Source organism: Scylla paramamosain, chromosome 1, assembly GCF_035594125.1.
Source record: "Scylla paramamosain isolate STU-SP2022 chromosome 1, ASM3559412v1, whole genome shotgun sequence".
NCBI lineage: Eukaryota > Metazoa > Arthropoda > Malacostraca > Decapoda > Portunidae > Scylla > Scylla paramamosain.
This window is the reverse complement of record NC_087151.1, coordinates 9,575,005-9,582,500: the sequence shown is the minus strand read 5'-3', so window position 1 is coordinate 9,582,500 and position 7,496 is coordinate 9,575,005.

Sequence of the window (7,496 nt, the reverse complement as noted above, 5' to 3'; positions counted from 1 at the left end):
TGTCTCTGTCTCTGTCTCTGTCTCAGTCTCCCCTCTCACTCTTCCCCATTAAATATTCGTTAAACGTGAGCAGTTAGGGCCAAGACAGAAACTTGATCCAGGGGCGGCTATATTATCCCTTAACGGATCGTAGGATTAGCAGTGACCCATATTATCTTATTTCAGCGAATCTCCGTCGAAGTGGTGATGGTAGTAGTAGTGGTGGTGGCGGTGGCGGCGGTGGTGGTGGTGGTGGTGGTGAGAGTGATACTGTAAACCACTGTTGTTTTAAGGGTGTGGGAAGGATTGGGAGGAAGAGACAGAGGGAGGGTTGGTTGGGATAAGAAAGGGGGTAGGGAAAGGGAAGGGTAGGTAGGTATGGTAGGAGAAGGGAGGAAGGTATAGAGAGGTAGGTAGTACTGTACATGAGAGGGAGAGTGAGTGAGTGAGTTAAAAGAGGAAGAATTGGTAAAGAAGGAAGATGAATAGGATGAGGATGATAGGTTAGTTAGTGTAAGGTGGAGAAAGGCAAAGAATGAAGAAAAAGAAAGAGAGATGAATTGATGAGAAAAGAGGAAAGTTCATGAAAATTTTAAGAAGGAAGAAGGACTAAAAGAAGGAAGGGGAGAACACGATGACGGTGGGAAGAAGAAAAAGAAATGAGGAATTGGAAAAGAATAATCTGTAGACAGGCCTGGAAAACAGAGATGAGAGGAAGGAGAATGGAGAGGAAAGGAAGAACTGAGGACGGGGAAAAGAGTGAAGGAGGAGGACGAGGAGGAGTACAGAAGGAGGAGTAGAGAGGGGGAGGAGGAGGAGGAGGAGGAGGAGGAGGAGGAGGAGGAGGAGGAGGAGGAGGAGGAGGAAGAATGACTAGCACCGACAACTATTTTAACAAGGTTGGTTAAAAAAATTGATTTGCCTATAAAGTTGATGAAGAATGTCCAAAAATAGTACTGAAGCAGCGATAAACACACACACACACACACACACACACACACTCTCTCTCTCTCTCTCTCTCTCTCTCTCTCTCTCTCTCTCTCTCTCTCTCTCTCTCTCTCTCTCTTTCTTTCTTTCTTAACTAATCAACTTGAATATGTGTTAATTGAACGTTGAGAGAGAGAGAGAGAGAGAGAGAGAGAGAGAGAGAGAGAGAGAGAGAGAGAGAGAGAGAGAGAGAGAGAGAGAGAGAATCATAAAAACAACTCAGCAATGACTTGTCCTTTCACAACATTCTCTTTGGTGTTGCCTCAGGACATGGCAGCACCACCGTTAACACCACCACCACCACCACCACCAACACTCGTATCAACAACAGTAACACCAACGAAAAAAAAAAAAAAAAAAACTAACAGCAACAATAGAACAACAAAACGCGCTGGAATACCAAAGTGTATGACAGCAACACCAAAATGTAAAATGCAATAACACTACCACAACCACAACCACCACCTGACAACTTCAACACCACCTCACAACACCAGCCAGTTCTTCCTCGGTGCATCCTCGTGGTGGTGGTAGTGGTGATGGTGGTAGTGGTAGTGCTGGTGGTGAGTAGTGAATAGGGAACTTGTGGTGATGATAGTACTGAGTGATAAGTTGAGGTGATGGTAACGGTGGTGATGGTTTACGCTGATGGTGATGATGGTGGTGGTGGTGATAGTTGGTGGTGGAGATAATGGTGTTGGTAAGGCAGTTGTGGGTGTGATGGTGCTTAGGTGGTGTGGTGGTACTGGTGTTTGAGGACGATGGTGGTGGTGAGGGTGGTGGCGAGGGTTGCAAAAAGGGTACAAGTAAAAAGTAAAGGGAAGAATTGGCATATAAAACAATAAACAGTAAAGACAAAAAAATTGATTCCTCCACGGACTCGAACCTTCAACTCTCTCTCTCTCTCTCTCTCTCTCTCTCTGGACATGGACAGCAGAATATAATAGTAGTTATATCCTCGTAAGATTTCCATTCTAATGCCCAACACTTATTATTCAGGCCAGGAGCAGCTGTGAGGCACTTCCCTACCATATAAGTAGCAGCAATATACTAGTTTTCCTTCCTTCACTGTGAGGATCAATGATAGTTTTTATTCCCTCTTATTTTACTTTGTTTTTAAATTACCCTCAAAGTCTCCATCTGTACCTGACAAACGCGCTGCATTATTATAAACGAGTAAAAAATAGGTAAGGGATGGATACGAGAAAGGCAGGTGTCTTTTTATAGATATACACACACACACACTGTACCAAAAAGTAAAGCCTGTAAACACAGAATATACATAATGAAGCAATGCAAAATGAGAATGAAGATAGAAATGTAAACACTAGTTAACTTCTTTGTGTCACGCGGTCGTCTCATGCGCCACACCAGTGTATTCCCCCGCCAGTGCACGTTAGTCACCCAGCCACACCATCAGTAGTAATGAAACTGATGATGAAACGTAGCAGACTGGTTTTGTGCGGCATACTAGGCGGCGTAACATAGCAACACTGTTTCAAGAGGGAAGTAGGTTTCACGACACATCTTAAATTTTGGATAATCCTTCTCTACTAATAGACTGGCAGCTTCACACCTTCTGTTAATTTTTACAATCACTGCTCCACGCCAATGTGTATAATATTTTGGCAATGTTGTATACATAGCGTACTTACCCTCTGTGAAGGTTTTAGTGAGCGCTCTCCTTTACGAACCCACAGTGATTCAATAAAAAGTGAAGGTTGACCCTCATAACACTGCTTAATGCACCTTACAATGTAGTTCCTGTATCATGTTATTTCTATCAGCGTGATTATACTACTACATCCATAAATAATAGTTTTTATTCATTTTATTTCTAAGATTTTTCATGTTCTAAATGATTTATAACACTTGTGATTGTCGTGCATTATGAGACAATACGTACGAGTATGTATGTCTTGTAATGCTCTGCGGAGGAACAAACTAGGAACTGTTGTTGCCCACTTGACTATACGGAAATCCTATTTCATGGGAATTTTAAGAGCTGCAAGGAAGCAAGATTTACAATATAACTAGTAGGATTCTTGACAAATTGTTCCTTTTCTATATTCGTTTTCTTCTGTTTTTTCTGCACTCTTAAATGAGAGAAACAGCGAGACACAAACCAACAATGAGGGAAGCACGACATTTCTTCAGGATAGGATCAGAAAATGCTGGGAATGTATTATTCCGCCACCTCGTGGCTGAGAGACCGCCACACTGACGGGGATTCACTTCTCTTGTGACCGCCATCATGAATTGTTCAGACTGCGACCTGCTGTACAATCCTTACACACTTATCAGCGAGGTTTCCTAATTTTCCCTCGCTAAACTCACTCATCACTAGGAAGCTGGAGCCCATCCCCCTCTCGGAGTGTGTTTTGTTGTTATTTTCGTGCCAGCATTTTTTTTTTTTTTTTGCCTAGACCAGAGTACCACTTACATTAAGAAATAATAACGCCAAGAAATACTGAAGAGCGCTATTCTGTAAAATCTAGTCCCTGTCCCGAGTCTGTCCCAGTGCCTCAGTTCACCGTGCGGTCCCGGCCTCACCACTAACACCGATCCAACATATTATCCACTTAATTACCTTATTCCTCGGTCCTGGAAGCCGCTCCTCTTCACCCACGCTAGCCTCAGGTGAATCCAGCACAGGTCGACACTCATACAATTTACTACGCACGTAAATCACTAATAAAATGTAATGAAAACGCAAAGCACGTATTTACAAGCGACGCGTACACGCTACCGAGGCGAGACTAGCGACTTCTGGCAGCACAGGGCGTCGAAAACATGAACGCCGAGACAGTGAAGCTTCGAGAGGTGTTTCAGATCTTGTTTAATATGAAGCATGAATCGCCTCGAAGTCGTTCAACGAGGGAGGAAGGGATGGGCATGAGGGAGGGTGTTCAGAAAGGAAGGAAGCAGGGAGTGAGAGAAAGGAGGGGTGAAGGAGGGAGTGTAGTAAGTTTGGAGGGAAGGAGAGTCAAGGAAGGATAGTAAAAGGGGGAAAAATGTGTGTGTGTGTGTGTGTGTGTGTGTTTAAGATTCCGTTTTCTTTTAAGAGGTGAAATACTATATCCATGTTTATCGTTTTTTTCTTTTCATCTCACCATTACTTCTTTATTTATTTGTTCCTTTTTTTTTCTTTCTTTCTTTTTATGACGTGGCGACACACGCGCTCTCACGTTCCCTCCCTTGACACAGCTAATCTTCGCCACGCCCGCATTCTCTCTCTCTCTCTCTCTCTCTCTCTCTCTCTCTCTCTCGCTCTCTCTCTTAATGACTCAGTGGACGTGTGGTAGTTTGGTTGATTAATGAGTTCGATTCAGGGAGTCTCCTTTCCTTGCTAAACAAAGGACTCGCACAATCTTTCTCTCTCTCTCTCTCTCTCTCTCTCCTTCCACATCCACCCACCCTCTATTACTGCCATATTTTCTCTCCCTTTCTCCCTTCCCTCCGTCCGTCATTTCTTTCATACGTTCTCTCTCTCTCTCTCTCTCTCTCTCTCTCTCTCTCTCTCTCTCTCTCTCTCTCTCTCTCTCTCTCTCGCTTAATCTCTTCATTCTTACCTTAACTATCATTCTTTTCCTTCATAAATTTACACTTGTTTTTTCAATGTGCCTACAATTAGTCTCTCTATCCACATCATCTATCCATATCTTTATGTTATCTTTACCACACTTTTCCTCACACCTTTTCACACCTCGACACCGATCCTTCCTTCCTTCCTTTACCTCACCACATTCATCCATTCATCTCTACTTTTTTTTTCCATCCCCACTCATTATCTAGCCTCCTAGCAGACCATAGACACGAATCCACACTTTCCCATACCTCGTTATCTGCACCTCCCATCTACATAACATCTCATTCCCCTCCCTCGCATCCTCACGCCTTGCCCCGCGCGCATCCACACCTCCCAACACCTCTTATTATTTGTCAATCTTCCCGCATCTCCTTCCAAGGGGCCCTGTCACTGCCCAGCCACACTTTACAGGGTCGTGCCTAACAGCCCCCCCCCCCCCCCAACACTTTCCCCATAGTTTTCTTCACCTTTTTTTTTTTTTACTTAATCTTATCGTGGTCTTACCTTCCCTTTCCTTTCTCCTCGTTCTCTTCCTCCGTCGCCTCCTCTGTTTTTTTTTTTTTTCTTCCTTCTCGGTTTCTGTTCTTTCGATGATGGCCAAGAGGTTAGGTTGTTGACTCTCTCTCTCTCTCTCTCTCTCTCTCTCTCTCTCTCTCTCTCTCTCTCTCTCTCTCTCTCTGAGCTTAATTGAGTCAGAAGTAAGATTTCACACGAAAGGAGCTGGTGTGTCGAAAAGATAAAAAGCGGTTTGCTCTCTCTCTCTCTCTCTCTCTCTCTCTCTCTCTCTCTCTCTCTCTCTCTCTCTCTCTCTCTCTCTCTCTCTCTCTCTCTCTCTCTCTATCCCTCAATCTCTCTCTTTCTCTCTCTCTCTCTCTCTCAATAGCTAGGCATTACGCTTGGTGAGGCGAATCTAGAAATTAAATGTCGTACTAAACCTTTAAGTTTGTATCTCTTTCTTGAGAGAGAGAGAGAGAGAGAGAGAGAGAGAGAGAGAGAGAGAGAGAGAGAGAGAGAGAGAGAGAGAGAGAGATTATTGGTAGGAACGTTTATGAGTTCATTTTGAGAAAGCAGAAAATAGGAGTAAATGGAGGAGGGAGAGGAGGAAGAAAAGAGGAGAAAAGGAGATTGAGAAGTAGAAGGATGAGAGATAAGAGGGGGAGAAAGAGAAGGAGTAAAATAAATAAAGAGGAGGAGTAAGAATCAGGATAGAGAACAAGGAGGAAACAAGCAACAGGTGGTGGTGGTGGTGGCGGTGGCAAGTGGCGGTGGTGGTGGTGGCGGTGGCAAGTGGCGGTGGTGATGGTGGTAGTAGCAACAGTAGTGGTAGCAGGACGAAGTATTCTACGCCCAAAATGTGTACCTAGGTCTTAAGGGAAAAAAAAATTTCTTCCGCGATTCAAGTTTATTGGATGTGGGTGAATGTCTTAAGATTACACACCTCAAAATTATAAGGGCAAATCGGTAACAGTAAGTGAAGGACAGTTATAGGTAAGCCACTGATCGTGTCCCTCTGATAGGTGTGTTTTGCATGCTCTGACAGGCAAGGGAAGCGAGGCAGGTAGCGTTTTAGATAGCTAGGCAGTCAGTCAGGTTAGCTATTCAGGCACACTCTTGCTGGTGCTGCTGCTGGTGCTAGTGGTGCTGGTTCTTCCCTCGCCCACTCCTCGACAAAACCTGAAGTTGTTAAGGTTAATAAGCCTCGGGAAGTCGAAGTGTGTCGTCAGTGTGGTGGTCTTGCATATAAACGACGCTATGTGAGTTTGACTGAGGGTTATGGAGGCAGGAGATGACCCTGTGGTGTGGCATGGACTGAGTGGGTGAGAGAGGGAGAGGTAGAGAAGGAGGTAGCAGAGGGAGGGACACTAGGGAGGAGGAGGTATGTGGGAGGAAAGGTGTGTGTGGTGGGATGAGGGGGTTGGAAGTGGGATAAGGGATATTGGGCAAGGGAAGAAAGAGTTAGGTAAGTTAGGTGGGTAGGGTGGATGGGTACTATGTATGTGGGTGCAGGTACTCTTGGCAATACTTTCCTCCTCTTGGTCCTCTTTCTCCACGCATCGCTGGCTCACGTGAGGAGTCAGTGAGTGAGTGAGTGAGAGAGTCAGTCAGTTGGTTAGTGCAGTCAGTCATTCTCCCTGTAGTGGTTTATTGCCTTGGCGAACAGACCTCTTTTTGTGGCTCAGTATTTCGCTCTAAATACAAAGAGCAAGGACTTTCCGCTAGCTTCACTCAGGAGGGCTCTTACCATTCTCTCTCTCTCTCTCTCTCTCTCTCTCTCTCTCTCTCTCTCTCTCTCTCTCTCTCTCTCTCTCTCTCTGCATTTTTCTCTCATGCCCTGAACATTAAGACACACTTCGGCCTTATCACCTTCAGGAGTATACAGAGGCAGGTGGTGGTCTGAGGGAGGTTGATCAGGCCAGGCAAGTACAGGTGTGTGGTGAGTGAGTGGTGACGAGTGGTAGTTAGGGGAGGTGTAGGTGGAGCAGAGCAGTGAGTTGTGAGTGGTGATGGTGGTGGTAGTGGTGGTGGTGCTGCTGATGATGATGATCTTGTGTAGTGTTTTTGTAATTAGATATAATAATTGCACTGCATCTTGGCGTAGTGATAGTAATTTCCATTGCTTTATTTATTTTAGTCTATTGTATTTTTGCAGTTGAGGTGTTAGTGTGTGTGTGTGTGTGTGTGTGTGTGTGTGTGTGTGTGTGTGTGTGTGTGTGTGTGTGTGTGTGTGTGTGTGTTTCGTTATCAATGTTCATACGTAAGCCTTCACTTAGTACTTTTTATAAAAATAAAGGTATATAATCATTGCTCAAATATTGATCCTTACTATCACCACCACAACCATCACCACCACCACCACCACCACCACCACCATTACGATAGGCATCACCATCATTCTTCCTTGTTGCTGCTAATAATGTTTATAGAAGTAGTAGTAGTAGTA